Source organism: Pseudophryne corroboree, chromosome 9 (assembly GCF_028390025.1).
Source record: "Pseudophryne corroboree isolate aPseCor3 chromosome 9, aPseCor3.hap2, whole genome shotgun sequence".
Lineage (NCBI taxonomy): Eukaryota > Metazoa > Chordata > Amphibia > Anura > Myobatrachidae > Pseudophryne > Pseudophryne corroboree.
The window spans coordinates 136,505,555-136,528,107 of record NC_086452.1 but is presented as its reverse complement, the minus strand read 5'-3'; positions in this window follow the sequence as shown (position 1 = coordinate 136,528,107).

The following is a 22,553-nucleotide window of genomic DNA, read 5'->3' as shown; positions in this document are numbered from 1 at the left end:
AAGCAGAAATCGGGGCACTTTTGAAATTTTAATTTTTGAACAAAATCAACAGGTCCGGGGCTTAAGGAATTTCTCATATGCCACAAAACGGTTGAAGCTCCTGTTCAAAAATTATGCTCCGAAATCAACTTCTGTCACCTTAGTGATACATTTTGGGATAGTACCTAAAGTTTAAAGCAGAAATCGGGGCACTTTTGAAATTTTAATTTTTGAACAAAATCAACAGGTCCGGGGATTAAGGAATTTCTCATATGCCACAAAACGGTTGAAGCTCCTGTTCAAAAATTATGCTCCGAAATCAACTTCTGTCACCTTAGTGATACATTTTGGGATAGTACCTAAAGTTTAAAGCAGAAATCGGGGGCACTTTTGAAATTTTAATTTTTGACCAAAATCAACAGGTCCGGGGCTTAGGGAATTTCTCATATGCCACAAAACGGTTGAAGCTCCTGTTCAAAAATGATGCTCCGAAATCAACTTCTGTCACCTTAGTGATACATTTTGGGATAGTACCTAAAGTTTAAAGCAGAAATCGGGGCACTTTGAAATTTTAATTTTTGACCAAAATCAACAGTTTCCGGGGCTTAAGGAATTTACATATGCCACAAAACGGTTGAAGCTCCTGTTCAAAAATGATGCTCCGAAATCAACTTCTGTCACCTTAGTGATACATTTTGGGATAGTACCTAAAGTTTAAAGCAGAAAATCGGGGCACTTTTGAAATTTTAATTTTTGAAACAAAATCAGACAGGTCCGGGGCTTAAGGAATTTCTCATATGCCACAAAACGGTTGAAGCTCCTGTTCAAAAATTATGCTCCGAAATCAACTTCTGTCACCTTAGTGATACATTTTGGGATAGTACCTAAAGTTTAAAGCAGAAATCGGGGCACTTTTGAAATTTTAATTTTTGAACAAAATCAACAGGTCCGGGGCTTAAGGAATTTCTCATATGCCACAAAACGGTTGAAGCTCCTGTTCAAAAATTATGCTCCGAAATCAACTTCTGTCACCTTAGTGATACATTTTGGGATAGTACCTAAAGTTTAAAGCAGAAATCGGGGCACTTTTGAAATTTTAATTTTTGACCAAAATCAAAAGGTCCGGGGCTTAGGGAATTTCTCATATGCCACAAAACGGTTGAAGCTCCTGTTCAAAAATGATGCTCCGAAATCAACTTCTGTCACCTTAGTGATACATTTTGGGATAGTACCTTAAGTTTAAAGCAGAAATCGGGGCACTTTTGAAATTTTCATTTTTGACCAAATCAACAGGTCCGGGGCTTAAGAATTTACATATGCCACAAAACGGTTGAAGCTCCTGTTCAAAAATTATGCTCCAAAATCAACTTCTGTCACCTTAGTGATACATTTTGGGATAGTACCTAAAGTTTAAAGCAGAAATCGGGGCACTTTTGAAATTTCATTTTTGACCAAAATCAACAGGTCCAGGGCTTAAGGAATTTACATATGCCACAAAACGGTTGAAGCTCCTGTTCAAAAATTATGCTCCGAATCAACTTCTGTCACCTTAGTGATACATTTTGGGATAGTACATAAGTTTAAAGCAGAAATCGGGGCACTTTGAAATTTTAATTTTTGACCAAAATCGACAAGTCAGGGGCTTAGGGAATTTCTCATATGTCACAAAACTGTTGAAGCTCCTGTTCAAAAATTATGCTCCGAAATCAACTTCTGTCACCTTAGTGATACATTTTGGGATAGTACCTAAAGTTTAAAGCAGAAATTGGGGAACTTTTGAAATTTTCATTTTTGACCAAAATCAACAGGTCCGGGGCTTAGAGAATTTCTCATATGCCACAAAACGGTTGAAGCTCCTGTTCAAAAATGATGCTCCGAAATCAACTTCTGTCACCTTAGTGATACATTTTGGTATAGTACCTAAAGTTTAAAGCAGAAACAGGGGAACTTTTGAAATTTTCATTTTTGAACAAAATAGACAGGTCCGGGGCTTAGGGAATTTCTCATATGCCACAAACTGTTGAAGCTCCTGTTCAAAAATGATGCTCCGAAATCAACTTCTGTCACCTTAGTGATACATTTTGGGATAGTACCTAAAGTTTAAAGCAGAAATCGGGGCACTTTTGAAATTTTCATTTTTGAACAAAATCAACAGGACCGGGGCTTAAGGAATTTCTCATATGCCAAAAACGGTTGAAGCTCCTGTTCAAAAATTATGCTCCAAAATCAACTTCTGTCACCTTAGTGATACATTTTGGGATAGTACCTAAAGTTTAAAGCAGAAACTGGGGAACTTTTGAAATTTTAATTTTTGAACAAAATCGACAGGTGCGGGGCTTAGGGAATTTCTCATATGCCACAAAACTGTTGAAGCTCCTGTTCAAAAATGATGCTCCGAAATCAACTTCTGTCACCTTAGTGATACATTTTGGGATAGTACCTAAAGTTTAAAGCAGAAATCGGGGCACTTTTGAAATTTTCATTTTTGACCAAAATTAACAGGTCCGGGGGCTTAGGGAATTTCTCATATGCCACAAAACGGTTGAAGCTCTGTTCAAAAATGATGCTCCGAAATCAACTTCTGTCAACTTAGTGATACATTATGGGATAGTACCTAAAGTTTAAAGCAGAAATCGGGGCACTTTTGAAATTTTCATTTTTGAACAAAATCAACAGGACCGGGGCTTAAGGAATTTCTCATATGCCACAAAACGGTTGAAGCTCCTGTTCAAAAATTATGCTCCAAAATCAACTTCTGTCACCTTAGTGATACATTTTGGGATAGTACCTAAAGTTTAAAGCAGAAATTGGGGAACTTTTGACATTTTCATTTTTGACCAAAATCAACAGGTCCGGGGCTTAGGGAATTTCTCATATGCCACAAAACGGTTGAAGCTCCTGTTCAAAAATTATGCTCCGAAATCAACTTCTGTTACCTTAGTGATACATTTTGGGATAGTACCTAAAGTTTAAAGCAGAAATCAGGGCACTTTTGAAATTTTAATTTTTGAACAAAATCAACAGGTCCGGGGCTTAAGGAATTTCTCATATGCCACAAAACGGTTGAAGCTCCTGTTCAAAAATTATGCTCCAAAATCAACTTCTGTCACCCTTAGTGATACATTTTGGGATAGTACATAAGTTTAAAGCAGAAATCGGGGCACTTTTGAAATTTTAATTTTTGACCAAAATCGACAAGTCAGGGGCTTAGGGAATTTCTCATATGTCACAAAACTGTTGAAGCTCCTGTTCAAAAATTATGCTCCGAAATCAACTTCTGTCACCTTAGTGATACATTTTGGGATAGTACCTAAAGTTTAAAGCAGAAATTGGGGAACTTTTGAAATTTTCATTTTTGACCAAAATCAACAGGTCCGGGGCTTAGGGAATTTCTTATATGCCACAAAACGGTTGAAGCTCCTGTTCAAAAATGATGCTCCGAAATCAACTTCTGTCACCTTAGTGATACATTTTGGGATAGTACCTAAAGTTTAAAGCAGAAACAGGGGAACTTTTGAAATTTTCATTTTTGAACAAAATCAACAGGACCGGGGCTTAAGGAATTTCTCAGATGCCAAAAACGGTTGAAGCTCCTGTTCAAAAATGATGCTCCAAAATCAACTTCTGTCACCTTAGTGATACATTTTGGGATAGTACCTAAAGTTTAAAGCAGAAACTGGGGAACTTTTGAAATTTTAATTTTTGAACAAAATCGACAGGTGCGGGGCTTAGGGAATTTCTCATATGCCACAAAACTGTTGAAGCTCCTGTTCAAAAATTATGCTCCGAAATCAACTTCTGTCACCTTAGTGATACATTTTGGGATAGTACCTAAAGTTTAAAGCAGAAATCGGGGCACTTTTGAAATTTTCATTTTTGACCAAAATCAACAGGTCCGGGGCCTAAGGAATTTACATATGCCACAAAACGGTTGAAGCTCCTGTTCAAAAATGATGCTCCAAAATCAACTTCTGTCACCTTAGTGATACATTTTGGGATAGTACCTAAAGTTTAAAGCAGAAATTGGGGAACTTTTGAAATTTTCATTTTTGACCAAAATCAACAGGTCCGGGGCTTAGGGAATTTCTCATATGCCACAAAACGGTTGAAGCTCCTGTTCAAAAATGATGCTCCAAAATCAACTTCTGTCACCTTAGTGATACATTTTGGGATAGTACCTAAAGTTTAAAGCAGAAATCGGGGCACTTTTGAAATTTTAATTTTTGAACAAAATCAACAGGTCCGGGGCTTAAGGAATTTCTCATATGCCACAAAACGGTTGAAGCTCCTGTTCAAAAATTATGCTCCGAAATCAACTTCTGTCACCTTAGTGATACATTTTGGGATAGTACCTAAAGTTTAAAGCAGAAATCGGGGCACTTTTGAAATTTTAATTTTTGAACAAAATCAACAGGTCCGGGGATTAAGGAATTTCTCATATGCCACAAAACGGTTGAAGCTCCTGTTCAAAAATTATGCTCCGAAATCAACTTCTGTCACCTTAGTGATACATTTTGGGATAGTACCTAAAGTTTAAAGCAGAAATCGGGGCACTTTTGAAATTTTAATTTTTGACCAAAATCAACAGGTCCGGGGCTTAGGGAATTTCTCATATGCCACAAAACGGTTGAAGCTCCTGTTCAAAAATGATGCTCCGAAATCAACTTCTGTCACCTTAGTGATACATTTTGGGATAGTACCTAAAGTTTAAAGCAGAAATCGGGGCACTTTTGAAATTTTAATTTTTGACCAAAATCAACAGTTCCGGGGCTTAAGGAATTTACATATGCCACAAAACGGTTGAAGCTCCTGTTCAAAAATGATGCTCCGAAATCAACTTCTGTCACCTTAGTGATACATTTTGGGATAGTACCTAAAGTTTAAAGCAGAAACAGGGGAACTTTTGAAATTTTCATTTTTGAACAAAATAGACAGGTCTGGGGCTTAGGGAATTTCTCATATGCCACAAAACTGTTGAAGCTCCTGTTCAAAAATGATGCTCCGAAATCAACTTCTGTCACCTTAGTGATACATTTTGGGATAGTACATAAGTTTAAAGCAGAAATCGGGGCACTTTTGAAATTTTAATTTTTGACCAAAATCGACAAGTCAGGGGCTTAGGGAATTTCTCATATGCCACAAAACGGTTGAAGCTCCTGTTCAAAAATGATGCTCCGAAATCAACTTCTGTCACCTTAGTGATACATTTTGGGATAGTACCTAAAGTTTAAAGCAGAAACAGGGGAACTTTTGAAATTTTCATTTTTGAACAAAATCAACAGGACCGGGACTTAAGGAATTTCTCATATGCCAAAAACGGTTGAAGCTCCTGTTCAAAAATGATGCTCCAAAATCAACTTCTGTCACCTTAGTGATACATTTTGGGATAGTACCTAAAGTTTAAAGCAGAAACTGGGGAACTTTTGAAATTTTAATTTTTGAACAAAATCGACAGGTGCGGGGCTTAGGGAATTTCTCATATGCCACAAAACTGTTGAAGCTCCTGTTCAAAAATTATGCTCCGAAATCAACTTCTGTCACCTTAGTGATACATTTTGGGATAGTACCTAAAGTTTAAAGCAGAAATCGGGGCACTTTTGAAATTTTCATTTTTGACCAAAATCAACAGGTCCGGGGCCTAAGGAATTTACATATGCCACAAAACGGTTAAAGCTCCTGTTCAAAAATGATGCTCCAAAATCAACTTCTGTCACCTTAGTGATACATTTTGGGATAGTACCTAAAGTTTAAAGCAGAAATCGGGGCACTTTTGAAATTTTAATTTTTGACCAAAATCAACAGGACCGGGGCTTAAGGAATTTACATATGCCACAAAACGGTTGAAGCTCCTGTTCAAAAATGATGCTCCGAAATCAACTTCTGTCACCTTAGTGATACATTTTGGGATAGTACCTAAAGTTTAAAGCAGAAACAGGGGAACTTTTGAAATTTTCATTTTTGAACAAAATAGACAGGTCCGGGGCTTAGGGAATTTCTCATATGCCACAAAACTGTTGAAGCTCCTGTTCAAAAATGATGCTCCGAAATCAACTTCTGTCACCTTAGTGATACATTTTGGGATAGTACATAAGTTTAAAGCAGAAATCGGGGCACTTTTGAAATTTAAATTTTTGACCAAAATCGACAAGTCAGGGGCTTAGGGAATTTCTCATATGCCACAAAACGGTTGAAGCTCCTGTTCAAAAATGATGCTCCGAAATCAACTTCTGTCACCTTAGTGATACATTTTGGGATAGTACCTAAAGTTTAAAGCAGAAACAGGGGAACTTTTGAAATTTTCATTTTTGAACAAAATCAACAGGACCGGGACTTAAGGAATTTCTCATATGCCAAAAACGGTTGAAGCTCCTGTTCAAAAATTATGCTCCAAAATCAACTTCTGTCACCTTAGTGATACATTTTGGGATAGTACCTAAAGTTTAAAGCAGAAACTGGGGAACTTTTGAAATTTTAATTTTTGAACAAAATCGACAGGTGCGGGGCTTAGGGAATTTCTCATATGCCACAAAACTGTTGAAGCTCCTGTTCAAAAATTATGCTCCGAAATCAACTTCTGTCACCTTAGTGATACATTTTGGGATAGTACCTAAAGTTTAAAGCAGAAATCGGGGCACTTTTGAAATTTTCATTTTTGACCAAAATCAACAGGTCCGGGGCCTAAGGAATTTACATATGCCACAAAACGGTTAAAGCTCCTGTTCAAAAATGATGCTCCAAAATCAACTTCTGTCACCTTAGTGATACATTTTGGGATAGTACATAAGTTTAAAGCAGAAATCGGGGCACTTTTGAAATTTTAATTTTTGACCAAAATCGACAAGTCAGGGGCTTAGGGAATTTCTCATATGCCACAAAACGGTTGAAGCTCCTGTTCAAAAATGATGCTCCGAAATCAACTTCTGTCACCTTAGTGATACATTTTGGGATAGTACCTAAAGTTTAAAGCAGAAACAGGGGAACTTTTGAAATTTTCATTTTTGAACAAAATCAACAGGACCGGGACTTAAGGAATTTCTCATATGCCAAAAACGGTTGAAGCTCCTGTTCAAAAATGATGCTCCAAAATCAACTTCTGTCACCTTAGTGATACATTTTGGGATAGTACCTAAAGTTTAAAGCAGAAACTGGGGAACTTTTGAAATTTTAATTTTTGAACAAAATCGACAGGTGCGGGGCTTAGGGAATTTCTCATATGCCACAAAACTGTTGAAGCTCCTGTTCAAAAATAATGCTCCGAAATCAACTTCTGTCACCTTAGTGATACATTTTGGGATAGTACCTAAAGTTTAAAGCAGAAATCGGGGCACTTTTGAAATTTTCATTTTTGACCAAAATCAACAGGTCCGGGGCCTAAGGAATTTACATATGCCACAAAACGGTTAAAGCTCCTGTTCAAAAATGATGCTCCAAAATCAACTTCTGTCACCTTAGTGATACATTTTGGGATAGTACCTAAAGTTTAAAGCAGAAATCGGGGCACTTTTGAAATTTTAATTTTTGACCAAAATCAACAGTTCCGGGGCTTAAGGAATTTACATATGCCACAAAACGGTTGAAGCTCCTGTTCAAAAATGATGCTCCGAAATCAACTTCTGTCACCTTAGTGATACATTTTGGGATAGTACCTAAAGTTTAAAGCAGAAACAGGGGAACTTTTGAAATTTTCATTTTTGAACAAAATAGACAGGTCCGGGGCTTAGGGAATTTCTAATATGCCACAAAACTGTTGAAGCTCCTGTTCAAAAATGATGCTCCGAAATCAACTTCTGTCACCTTAGTGATACATTTTGGGATAGTACATAAGTTTAAAGCAGAAATCGGGGCACTTTTGAAATTTTAATTTTTGACCAAAATCGACAAGTCAGGGGCTTAGGGAATTTCTCATATGCCACAAAACGGTTGAAGCTCCTGTTCAAAAATGATGCTCCGAAATCAACTTCTGTCACCTTAGTGATACATTTTGGGATAGTACCTAAAGTTTAAAGCAGAAACAGGGGAACTTTTGAAATTTTCATTTTTGAACAAAATCAACAGGACCGGGACTTAAGGAATTTCTCATATGCCAAAAACGGTTGAAGCTCCTGTTCAAAAATGATGCTCCAAAATCAACTTCTGTCACCTTAGTGATACATTTTGGGATAGTACCTAAAGTTTAAAGCAGAAATCGGGGCACTTTTGAAATTTTCATTTTTGACCAAAATCAACAGGTCCGGGGCCTAAGGAATTTACATATGCCACAAAACGGTTAAAGCTCCTGTTCAAAAATGATGCTCCAAAATCAACTTCTGTCACCTTAGTGATACATTTTGGGATAGTACCTAAAGTTTAAAGCAGAAACTGGGGAACTTTTGAAATTTTAATTTTTGAACAAAATCGACAGGTGCGGGGCTTAGGGAATTTCTCATATGCCACAAAACTGTTGAAGCTCCTGTTCAAAAATTATGCTCCGAAATCAACTTCTGTCACCTTAGTGATACATTTTGGGATAGTACCTAAAGTTTAAAGCAGAAATCGGGGCACTTTTGAAATTTTCATTTTTGACCAAAATCAACAGGTCCGGGGCCTAAGGAATTTACATATGCCACAAAACGGTTAAAGCTCCTGTTCAAAAATGATGCTCCAAAATCAACTTCTGTCACCTTAGTGATACATTTTGGGATAGTACATAAGTTTAAAGCAGAAATCGGGGCACTTTTGAAATTTTAATTTTTGACCAAAATCGACAAGTCAGGGGCTTAGGGAATTTCTCATATGCCACAAAACGGTTGAAGCTCCTGTTCAAAAATGATGCTCCGAAATCAACTTCTGTCACCTTAGTGATACATTTTGGGATAGTACCTAAAGTTTAAAGCAGAAACAGGGGAACTTTTGAAATTTTCATTTTTGAACAAAATCAACAGGACCGGGACTTAAGGAATTTCTCATATGCCAAAAACGGTTGAAGCTCCTGTTCAAAAATGATGCTCCAAAATCAACTTCTGTCACCTTAGTGATACATTTTGGGATAGTACCTAAAGTTTAAAGCAGAAACTGGGGAACTTTTGAAATTTTAATTTTTGAACAAAATCGACAGGTGCGGGGCTTAGGGAATTTCTCATATGCCACAAAACTGTTGAAGCTCCTGTTCAAAAATTATGCTCCGAAATCAACTTCTGTCACCTTAGTGATACATTTTGGGATAGTACCTAAAGTTTAAAGCAGAAATCGGGGCACTTTTGAAATTTTCATTTTTGACCAAAATCAACAGGTCCGGGGCCTAAGGAATTTACATATGCCACAAAACGGTTAAAGCTCCTGTTCAAAAATGATGCTCCAAAATCAACTTCTGTCACCTTAGTGATACATTTTGGGATAGTACCTAAAGTTTAAAGCAGAAATCGGGGCACTTTTGAAATTTTAATTTTTGACCAAAATCAACAGTTCCGGGGCTTAAGGAATTTACATATGCCACAAAACGGTTGAAGCTCCTGTTCAAAAATGATGCTCCGAAATCAACTTCTGTCACCTTAGTGATACATTTTGGGATAGTACCTAAAGTTTAAAGCAGAAACAGGGGAACTTTTGAAATTTTCATTTTTGAACAAAATAGACAGGTCCGGGGCTTAGGGAATTTCTCATATGCCACAAAACTGTTGAAGCTCCTGTTCAAAAATGATGCTCCGAAATCAACTTCTGTCACCTTAGTGATACATTTTGGGATAGTACATAAGTTTAAAGCAGAAATCGGGGCACTTTTGAAATTTTAATTTTTGACCAAAATCGACAAGTCAGGGGCTTAGGGAATTTCTCATATGCCACAAAACGGTTGAAGCTCCTGTTCAAAAATGATGCTCCGAAATCAACTTCTGTCACCTTAGTGATACATTTTGGGATAGTACCTAAAGTTTAAAGCAGAAACAGGGGAACTTTTGAAATTTTCATTTTTGAACAAAATCAACAGGACCGGGACTTAAGGAATTTCTCATATGCCAAAAACGGTTGAAGCTCCTGTTCAAAAATGATGCTCCAAAATCAACTTCTGTCACCTTAGTGATACATTTTGGGATAGTACCTAAAGTTTAAAGCAGAAACTGGGGAACTTTTGAAATTTTAATTTTTGAACAAAATCGACAGGTGCGGGGCTTAGGGAATTTCTCATATGCCACAAAACTGTTGAAGCTCCTGTTCAAAAATTATGCTCCGAAATCAACTTCTGTCACCTTAGTGATACATTTTGGGATAGTACCTAAAGTTTAAAGCAGAAATCGGGGCACTTTTGAAATTTTCATTTTTGACCAAAATCAACAGGTCCGGGGCCTAAGGAATTTACATATGCCACAAAACGGTTAAAGCTCCTGTTCAAAAATGATGCTCCAAAATCAACTTCTGTCACCTTAGTGATACATTTTGGGATAGTACCTAAAGTTTAAAGCAGAAACAGGGGAACTTTTGAAATTTTCATTTTTGAACAAAATAGACAGGTCCGGGGCTTAGGGAATTTCTCATATGCCACAAAACTGTTGAAGCTCCTGTTCAAAAATGATGCTCCGAAATCAACTTCTGTCACCTTAGTGATACATTTTGGGATAGTACATAAGTTTAAAGCAGAAATCGGGGCACTTTTGAAATTTTAATTTTTGACCAAAATCGACAAGTCAGGGGCTTAGGGAATTTCTCATATGCCACAAAACGGTTGAAGCTCCTGTTCAAAAATGATGCTCCGAAATCAACTTCTGTCACCTTAGTGATACATTTTGGGATAGTACCTAAAGTTTAAAGCAGAAACAGGGGAACTTTTGAAATTTTCATTTTTGAACAAAATCAACAGGACCGGGACTTAAGGAATTTCTCATATGCCAAAAACGGTTGAAGCTCCTGTTCAAAAATGATGCTCCAAAATCAACTTCTGTCACCTTAGTGATACATTTTGGGATAGTACCTAAAGTTTAAAGCAGAAACTGGGGAACTTTTGAAATTTTAATTTTTGAACAAAATCGACAGGTGCGGGGCTTAGGGAATTTATCATATGCCACAAAACTGTTGAAGCTCCTGTTCAAAAATTATGCTCCGAAATCAACTTCTGTCACCTTAGTGATACATTTTGGGATAGTACCTAAAGTTTAAAGCAGAAATCGGGGCACTTTTGAAATTTTCATTTTTGACCAAAATCAACAGGTCCGGGGCCTAAGGAATTTACATATGCCACAAAACGGTTAAAGCTCCTGTTCAAAAATGATGCTCCAAAATCAACTTCTGTCACCTTAGTGATACATTTTGGGATAGTACATAAAGTTTAAAGCAGAAATTGGGGAACTTTTGAAATTTTCATTTTTGACCAAAATCAACAGGTCCGGGGCTTAGGGAATTTCTCATATGCCACAAAACTGTTGAAGCTCCTGTTCAAAAATTATGCTCCGAAATCAACTTCTGTCACCTTAGTGATACATTTTGGGATAGTACCTAAAGTTTAAAGCAGAAATCGGGGCACTTTTGAAATTTTAATTTTTGACCAAAATCAACAGGTCCGGGGCCCAAGGAATTTACATATGCCACAAAACGGTTGAAGCTCCTGTTCAAAAATGATGCTCCAAAATCAACTTCTGTCACCTTAGTGATACATTTTGGGATAGTACATAAAGTTTAAAGCAGAAATTGGGGAACTTTTGAAATTTTCATTTTTGACCAAAATCAACAGGTCCGGGGCTTAGGGAATTTCTCATATGCCACAAAACGGTTGAAGCTCCTGTTCAAAAATGATGCTCCAAAATCAACTTCTGTCACCTTAGTGATACATTTTGGGATAGTACCTAAAGTTTAAAGCAAAAATCGGGGCACTTTTGAAATTTTAATTTTTAAACAAAATCAACAGGTCCGGGGCTTAAGGAATTTCTCATATGCCACAAAACGGTTGAAGCTCCTGTTCAAAAATTATGCTCCGAAATCAACTTCTGTCACCTTAGTGATACATTTTGGGATAGTACCTAAAGTTTAAAGCAGAAATCGGGGCACTTTTGAAATTTTAATTTTTGAACAAAATCAACAGGTCCGGGGCTTAAGGAATTTCTCATATGCCACAAAACGGTTGAAGCTCCTGTTCAAAAATTATGCTCCGAAATCAACTTCTGTCACCTTAGTGATACATTTTGGGATAGTACCTAAAGTTTAAAGCAGAAATCGGGGCACTTTTGAAATTTTAATTTTTGACCAAAATCAAAAGGTCCGGGGCTTAGGGAATTTCTCATATGCCACAAAACGGTTGAAGCTCCTGTTCAAAAATGATGCTCCGAAATCAACTTCTGTCACCTTAGTGATACATTTTGGGATAGTACCTTAAGTTTAAAGCAGAAATCGGGGCACTTTTGAAATTTTCATTTTTGACCAAAATCAACAGGTCCGGGGCTTAAGGAATTTACATATGCCACAAAACGGTTGAAGCTCCTGTTCAAAAATTATGCTCCAAAATCAACTTCTGTCACCTTAGTGATACATTTTGGGATAGTACCTAAAGTTTAAAGCAGAAATCGGGGCACTTTTGAAATTTTCATTTTTGACCAAAATCAACAGGTCCAGGGCTTAAGGAATTTACATATGCCACAAAACGGTTGAAGCTCCTGTTCAAAAATTATGCTCCGAAATCAACTTCTGTCACCTTAGTGATACATTTTGGGATAGTACATAAGTTTAAAGCAGAAATCGGGGCACTTTTGAAATTTTAATTTTTGACCAAAATCGACAAGTCAGGGGCTTAGGGAATTTCTCATATGTCACAAAACTGTTGAAGCTCCTGTTCAAAAATTATGCTCCGAAATCAACTTCTGTCACCTTAGTGATACATTTTGGGATAGTACCTAAAGTTTAAAGCAGAAATTGGGGAACTTTTGAAATTTTCATTTTTGACCAAAATCAACAGGTCCGGGGCTTAGAGAATTTCTCATATGCCACAAAACGGTTGAAGCTCCTGTTCAAAAATGATGCTCCGAAATCAACTTCTGTCACCTTAGTGATACATTTTGGTATAGTACCTAAAGTTTAAAGCAGAAACAGGGGAACTTTTGAAATTTTCATTTTTGAACAAAATAGACAGGTCCGGGGCTTAGGGAATTTCTCATATGCCACAAAACTGTTGAAGCTCCTGTTCAAAAATGATGCTCCGAAATCAACTTCTGTCACCTTAGTGATACATTTTGGGATAGTACCTAAAGTTTAAAGCAGAAATCGGGGCACTTTTGAAATTTTCATTTTTGAACAAAATCAACAGGACCGGGGCTTAAGGAATTTCTCATATGCCAAAAACGGTTGAAGCTCCTGTTCAAAAATTATGCTCCAAAATCAACTTCTGTCACCTTAGTGATACATTTTGGGATAGTACCTAAAGTTTAAAGCAGAAACTGGGGAACTTTTGAAATTTTAATTTTTGAACAAAATCGACAGGTGCGGGGCTTAGGGAATTTCTCATATGCCACAAAACTGTTGAAGCTCCTGTTCAAAAATGATGCTCCGAAATCAACTTCTGTCACCTTAGTGATACATTTTGGGATAGTACCTAAAGTTTAAAGCAGAAATCGGGGCACTTTTGAAATTTTCATTTTTGACCAAAATTAACAGGTCCGGGGCTTAGGGAATTTCTCATATGCCACAAAACGGTTGAAGCTCTGTTCAAAAATGATGCTCCGAAATCAACTTCTGTCAACTTAGTGATACATTATGGGATAGTACCTAAAGTTTAAAGCAGAAATCGGGGCACTTTTGAAATTTTCATTTTTGAACAAAATCAACAGGACCGGGGCTTAAGGAATTTCTCATATGCCACAAAACGGTTGAAGCTCCTGTTCAAAAATTATGCTCCAAAATCAACTTCTGTCACCTTAGTGATACATTTTGGGATAGTACCTAAAGTTTAAAGCAGAAATTGGGGAACTTTTGACATTTTCATTTTTGACCAAAATCAACAGGTCCGGGGCTTAGGGAATTTCTCATATGCCACAAAACGGTTGAAGCTCCTGTTCAAAAATTATGCTCCGAAATCAACTTCTGTTACCTTAGTGATACATTTTGGGATAGTACCTAAAGTTTAAAGCAGAAATCAGGGCACTTTTGAAATTTTAATTTTTGAACAAAATCAACAGGTCCGGGGCTTAAGGAATTTCTCATATGCCACAAAACGGTTGAAGCTCCTGTTCAAAAATTATGCTCCAAAATCAACTTCTGTCACCTTAGTGATACATTTTGGGATATTACATAAGTTTAAAGCAGAAATCGGGGCACTTTTGAAATTTTAATTTTTGACCAAAATCGACAAGTCAGGGGCTTAGGGAATTTCTCATATGTCACAAAACTGTTGAAGCTCCTGTTCAAAAATTATGCTCCGAAATCAACTTCTGTCACCTTAGTGATACATTTTGGGATAGTACCTAAAGTTTAAAGCAGAAATTGGGGAACTTTTGAAATTTTCATTTTTGACCAAAATCAACAGGTCCGGGGCTTAGGGAATTTCTTATATGCCACAAAACGGTTGAAGCTCCTGTTCAAAAATGATGCTCCGAAATCAACTTCTGTCACCTTAGTGATACATTTTGGGATAGTACCTAAAGTTTAAAGCAGAAACAGGGGAACTTTTGAAATTTTCATTTTTGAACAAAATCAACAGGACCGGGGCTTAAGGAATTTCTCAGATGCCAAAAACGGTTGAAGCTCCTGTTCAAAAATGATGCTCCAAAATCAACTTCTGTCACCTTAGTGATACATTTTGGGATAGTACCTAAAGTTTAAAGCAGAAACTGGGGAACTTTTGAAATTTTAATTTTTGAACAAAATCGACAGGTGCGGGGCTTAGGGAATTTCTCATATGCCACAAAACTGTTGAAGCTCCTGTTCAAAAATTATGCTCCGAAATCAACTTCTGTCACCTTAGTGATACATTTTGGGATAGTACCTAAAGTTTAAAGCAGAAATCGGGGCACTTTTGAAATTTTCATTTTTGACCAAAATCAACAGGTCCGGGGCCTAAGGAATTTACATATGCCACAAAACGGTTGAAGCTCCTGTTCAAAAATGATGCTCCAAAATCAACTTCTGTCACCTTAGTGATACATTTTGGGATAGTACCTAAAGTTTAAAGCAGAAATTGGGGAACTTTTGAAATTTTCATTTTTGACCAAAATCAACAGGTCCGGGGCTTAGGGAATTTCTCATATGCCACAAAACGGTTGAAGCTCCTGTTCAAAAATGATGCTCCAAAATCAACTTCTGTCACCTTAGTGATACATTTTGGGATAGTACCTAAAGTTTAAAGCAGAAATCGGGGCACTTTTGAAATTTTAATTTTTGAACAAAATCAACAGGTCCGGGGCTTAAGGAATTTCTCATATGCCACAAAACGGTTGAAGCTCCTGTTCAAAAATTATGCTCCGAAATCAACTTCTGTCACCTTAGTGATACATTTTGGGATAGTACCTAAAGTTTAAAGCAGAAATCGGGGCACTTTTGAAATTTTAATTTTTGAACAAAATCAACAGGTCCGGGGATTAAGGAATTTCTCATATGCCACAAAACGGTTGAAGCTCCTGTTCAAAAATTATGCTCCGAAATCAACTTCTGTCACCTTAGTGATACATTTTGGGATAGTACCTAAAGTTTAAAGCAGAAATCGGGGCACTTTTGAAATTTTAATTTTTGACCAAAATCAACAGGTCCGGGGCTTAGGGAATTTCTCATATGCCACAAAACGGTTGAAGCTCCTGTTCAAAAATGATGCTCCGAAATCAACTTCTGTCACCTTAGTGATACATTTTGGGATAGTACCTAAAGTTTAAAGCAGAAATCGGGGCACTTTTGAAATTTTAATTTTTGACCAAAATCAACAGTTCCGGGGCTTAAGGAATTTACATATGCCACAAAACGGTTGAAGCTCCTGTTCAAAAATGATGCTCCGAAATCAACTTCTGTCACCTTAGTGATACATTTTGGGATAGTACCTAAAGTTTAAAGCAGAAACAGGGGAACTTTTGAAATTTTCATTTTTGAACAAAATAGACAGGTCCGGGGCTTAGGGAATTTCTCATATGCCACAAAACTGTTGAAGCTCCTGTTCAAAAATGATGCTCCGAAATCAACTTCTGTCACCTTAGTGATACATTTTGGGATAGTACATAAGTTTAAAGCAGAAATCGGGGCACTTTTGAAATTTTAATTTTTGACCAAAATCGACAAGTCAGGGGCTTAGGGAATTTCTCATATGCCACAAAACGGTTGAAGCTCCTGTTCAAAAATGATGCTCCGAAATCAACTTCTGTCACCTTAGTGATACATTTTGGGATAGTACCTAAAGTTTAAAGCAGAAACAGGGGAACTTTTGAAATTTTCATTTTTGAACAAAATCAACAGGACCGGGACTTAAGGAATTTCTCATATGCCAAAAACGGTTGAAGCTCCTGTTCAAAAATGATGCTCCAAAATCAACTTCTGTCACCTTAGTGATACATTTTGGGATAGTACCTAAAGTTTAAAGCAGAAACTGGGGAACTTTTGAAATTTTAATTTTTGAACAAAATCGACAGGTGCGGGGCTTAGGGAATTTCTCATATGCCACAAAACTGTTGAAGCTCCTGTTCAAAAATTATGCTCCGAAATCAACTTCTGTCACCTTAGTGATACATTTTGGGATAGTACCTAAAGTTTAAAGCAGAAATCGGGGCACTTTTGAAATTTTCATTTTTGACCAAAATCAACAGGTCCGGGGCCTAAGGAATTTACATATGCCACAAAACGGTTAAAGCTCCTGTTCAAAAATGATGCTCCAAAATCAACTTCTGTCACCTTAGTGATACATTTTGGGATAGTACCTAAAGTTTAAAGCAGAAATCGGGGCACTTTTGAAATTTTAATTTTTGACCAAAATCAACAGGACCGGGGCTTAAGGAATTTACATATGCCACAAAACGGTTGAAGCTCCTGTTCAAAAATGATGCTCCGAAATCAACTTCTGTCACCTTAGTGATACATTTTGGGATAGTACCTAAAGTTTAAAGCAGAAACAGGGGAACTTTTGAAATTTTCATTTTTGAACAAAATAGACAGGTCCGGGGCTTAGGGAATTTCTCATATGCCACAAAACTGTTGAAGCTCCTGTTCAAAAATGATGCTCCGAAATCAACTTCTGTCACCTTAGTGATACATTTTGGGATAGTACATAAGTTTAAAGCAGAAATCGGGGCACTTTTGAAATTTAAATTTTTGACCAAAATCGACAAGTCAGGGGCTTAGGGAATTTCTCATATGCCACAAAACGGTTGAAGCTCCTGTTCAAAAATGATGCTCCGAAATCAACTTCTGTCACCTTAGTGATACATTTTGGGATAGTACCTAAAGTTTAAAGCAGAAACAGGGGAACTTTTGAAATTTTCATTTTTGAACAAAATCAACAGGACCGGGACTTAAGGAATTTCTCATATGCCAAAAACGGTTGAAGCTCCTGTTCAAAAATGATGCTCCAAAATCAACTTCTGTCACCTTAGTGATACATTTTGGGATAGTACCTAAAGTTTAAAGCAGAAACTGGGGAACTTTTGAAATTTTAATTTTTGAACAAAATCGACAGGTGCGGGGCTTAGGGAATTTCTCATATGCCACAAAACTGTTGAAGCTCCTGTTCAAAAATTATGCTCCGAAATCAACTTCTGTCACCTTAGTGATACATTTTGGGATAGTACCTAAAGTTTAAAGCAGAAATCGGGGCACTTTTGAAATTTTCATTTTTGACCAAAATCAACAGGTCCGGGGCCTAAGGAATTTACATATGCCACAAAACGGTTAAAGCTCCTGTTCAAAAATGATGCTCCAAAATCAACTTCTGTCACCTTAGTGATACATTTTGGGATAGTACATAAGTTTAAAGCAGAAATCGGGGCACTTTTGAAATTTTAATTTTTGACCAAAATCGACAAGTCAGGGGCTTAGGGAATTTCTCATATGCCACAAAACGGTTGAAGCTCCTGTTCAAAAATGATGCTCCGAAATCAACTTCTGTCACCTTAGTGATACATTTTGGGATAGTACCTAAAGTTTAAAGCAGAAACAGGGGAACTTTTGAAATTTTCATTTTTGAACAAAATCAACAGGACCGGGACTTAAGGAATTTCTCATATGCCAAAAACGGTTGAAGCTCCTGTTCAAAAATGATGCTCCAAAATCAACTTCTGTCACCTTAGTGATACATTTTGGGATAGTACCTAAAGTTTAAAGCAGAAACTGGGGAACTTTTGAAATTTTAATTTTTGAACAAAATCGACAGGTGCGGGGCTTAGGGAATTTCTCATATGCCACAAAACTGTTGAAGCTCCTGTTCAAAAATAATGCTCCGAAATCAACTTCTGTCACCTTAGTGATACATTTTGGGATAGTACCTAAAGTTTAAAGCAGAAATCGGGGCACTTTTGAAATTTTCATTTTTGACCAAAATCAACAGGTCCGGGGCCTAAGGAATTTACATATGCCACAAAACGGTTAAAGCTCCTGTTCAAAAATGATGCTCCAAAATCAACTTCTGTCACCTTAGTGATACATTTTGGGATAGTACCTAAAGTTTAAAGCAGAAATCGGGGCACTTTTGAAATTTTAATTTTTGACCAAAATCAACAGTTCCGGGGCTTAAGGAATTTACATATGCCACAAAACGGTTGAAGCTCCTGTTCAAAAATGATGCTCCGAAATCAACTTCTGTCACCTTAGTGATACATTTTGGGATAGTACCTAAAGTTTAAAGCAGAAACAGGGGAACTTTTGAAATTTTCATTTTTGAACAAAATAGACAGGTCCGGGGCTTAGGGAATTTCTAATATGCCACAAAACTGTTGAAGCTCCTGTTCAAAAATGATGCTCCGAAATCAACTTCTGTCACCTTAGTGATACATTTTGGGATAGTACATAAGTTTAAAGCAGAAATCGGGGCACTTTTGAAATTTTAATTTTTGACCAAAATCGACAAGTCAGGGGCTTAGGGAATTTCTCATATGCCACAAAACGGTTGAAGCTCCTGTTCAAAAATGATGCTCCGAAATCAACTTCTGTCACCTTAGTGATACATTTTGGGATAGTACCTAAAGTTTAAAGCAGAAACAGGGGAACTTTTGAAATTTTCATTTTTGAACAAAATCAACAGGACCGGGACTTAAGGAATTTCTCATATGCCAAAAACGGTTGAAGCTCCTGTTCAAAAATGATGCTCCAAAATCAACTTCTGTCACCTTAGTGATACATTTTGGGATAGTACCTAAAGTTTAAAGCAGAAATCGGGGCACTTTTGAAATTTTCATTTTTGACCAAAATCAACAGGTCCGGGGCCTAAGGAATTTACATATGCCACAAAACGGTTAAAGCTCCTGTTCAAAAATGATGCTCCAAAATCAACTTCTGTCACCTTAGTGATACATTTTGGGATAGTACCTAAAGTTTAAAGCAGAAACTGGGGAACTTTTGAAATTTTAATTTTTGAACAAAATCGACAGGTGCGGGGCTTAGGGAATTTCTCATATGCCACAAAACTGTTGAAGCTCCTGTTCAAAAATTATGCTCCGAAATCAACTTCTGTCACCTTAGTGATACATTTTGGGATAGTACCTAAAGTTTAAAGCAGAAATCGGGGCACTTTTGAAATTTTCATTTTTGACCAAAATCAACAGGTCCGGGGCCTAAGGAATTTACATATGCCACAAAACGGTTAAAGCTCCTGTTCAAAAATGATGCTCCAAAATCAACTTCTGTCACCTTAGTGATACATTTTGGGATAGTACATAAGTTTAAAGCAGAAATCGGGGCACTTTTGAAATTTTAATTTTTGACCAAAATCGACAAGTCAGGGGCTTAGGGAATTTCTCATATGCCACAAAACGGTTGAAGCTCCTGTTCAAAAATGATGCTCCGAAATCAACTTCTGTCACCTTAGTGATACATTTTGGGATAGTACCTAAAGTTTAAAGCAGAAACAGGGGAACTTTTGAAATTTTCATTTTTGAACAAAATCAACAGGACCGGGACTTAAGGAATTTCTCATATGCCAAAAACGGTTGAAGCTCCTGTTCAAAAATGATGCTCCAAAATCAACTTCTGTCACCTTAGTGATACATTTTGGGATAGTACCTAAAGTTTAAAGCAGAAACTGGGGAACTTTTGAAATTTTAATTTTTGAACAAAATCGACAGGTGCGGGGCTTAGGGAATTTCTCATATGCCACAAAACTGTTGAAGCTCCTGTTCAAAAATTATGCTCCGAAATCAACTTCTGTCACCTTAGTGATACATTTTGGGATAGTACCTAAAGTTTAAAGCAGAAATCGGGGCACTTTTGAAATTTTCATTTTTGACCAAAATCAACAGGTCCGGGGCCTAAGGAATTTACATATGCCACAAAACGGTTAAAGCTCCTGTTCAAAAATGATGCTCCAAAATCAACTTCTGTCACCTTAGTGATACATTTTGGGATAGTACCTAAAGTTTAAAGCAGAAATCGGGGCACTTTTGAAATTTTAATTTTTGACCAAAATCAACAGTTCCGGGGCTTAAGGAATTTACATATGCCACAAAACGGTTGAAGCTCCTGTTCAAAAATGATGCTCCGAAATCAACTTCTGTCACCTTAGTGATACATTTTGGGATAGTACCTAAAGTTTAAAGCAGAAACAGGGGAACTTTTGAAATTTTCATTTTGAACAAAATAGACAGGTCCGGGGCTTAGGGAATTTCTCATATGCCACAAAACTGTTGAAGCTCCTGTTCAAAAATGATGCTCCGAAATCAACTTCTGTCACCTTAGTGATACATTTTGGGATAGTACATAAGTTTAAAGCAGAAATCGGGGCACTTTTGAAATTTTAATTTTTGACCAAAATCGACAAGTCAGGGGCTTAGGGAATTTCTCATATGCCACAAAACGGTTGAAGCTCCTGTTCAAAAATGATGCTCCGAAATCAACTTCTGTCACCTTAGTGATACATTTTGGGATAGTACCTAAAGTTTAAAGCAGAAACAGGGGAACTTTTGAAATTTTCATTTTTGAACAAAATCAACAGGACCGGGACTTAAGGAATTTCTCATATGCCAAAAACGGTTGAAGCTCCTGTTCAAAAATGATGCTCCAAAATCAACTTCTGTCACCTTAGTGATACATTTTGGGATAGTACCTAAAGTTTAAAGCAGAAACTGGGGAACTTTTGAAATTTTAATTTTTGAACAAAATCGACAGGTGCGGGGCTTAGGGAATTTCTCATATGCCACAAAACTGTTGAAGCTCCTGTTCAAAAATTATGCTCCGAAATCAACTTCTGTCACCTTAGTGATACATTTTGGGATAGTACCTAAAGTTTAAAGCAGAAATCGGGGCACTTTTGAAATTTTCATTTTTGACCAAAATCAACAGGTCCGGGGCCTAAGGAATTTACATATGCCACAAAACGGTTAAAGCTCCTGTTCAAAAATGATGCTCCAAAATCAACTTCTGTCACCTTAGTGATACATTTTGGGATAGTACCTAAAGTTTAAAGCAGAAACAGGGGAACTTTTGAAATTTTCATTTTTGAACAAAATAGACAGGTCCGGGGCTTAGGGAATTTCTCATATGCCACAAAACTGTTGAAGCTCCTGTTCAAAAATGATGCTCCGAAATCAACTTCTGTCACCTTAGTGATACATTTTGGGATAGTACATAAGTTTAAAGCAGAAATCGGGGCACTTTTGAAATTTTAATTTTTGACCAAAATCGACAAGTCAGGGGCTTAGGGAATTTCTCATATGCCACAAAACGGTTGAAGCTCCTGTTCAAAAATGATGCTCCGAAATCAACTTCTGTCACCTTAGTGATACATTTTGGGATAGTACCTAAAGTTTAAAGCAGAAACAGGGGAACTTTTGAAATTTTCATTTTTGAACAAAATCAACAGGACCGGGACTTAAGGAATTTCTCATATGCCAAAAACGGTTGAAGCTCCTGTTCAAAAATGATGCTCCAAAATCAACTTCTGTCACCTTAGTGATACATTTTGGGATAGTACCTAAAGTTTAAAGCAGAAACTGGGGAACTTTTGAAATTTTAATTTTTGAACAAAATCGACAGGTGCGGGGCTTAGGGAATTTATCATATGCCACAAAACTGTTGAAGCTCCTGTTCAAAAATTATGCTCCGAAATCAACTTCTGTCACCTTAGTGATACATTTTGGGATAGTACCTAAAGTTTAAAGCAGAAATCGGGGCACTTTTGAAATTTTCATTTTTGACCAAAATCAACAGGTCCGGGGCCTAAGGAATTTACATATGCCACAAAACGGTTAAAGCTCCTGTTCAAAAATGATGCTCCAAAATCAACTTCTGTCACCTTAGTGATACATTTTGGGATAGTACATAAAGTTTAAAGCAGAAATTGGGGAACTTTTGAAATTTTCATTTTTGACCAAAATCAACAGGTCCGGGGCTTAGGGAATTTCTCATATGCCACAAAACGGTTGAAGCTCCTGTTCAAAAATGATGCTCCAAAATCAACTTCTGTCACCTTAGTGATACATTTTGGGATAGTATCTAAAGTTTAAAGC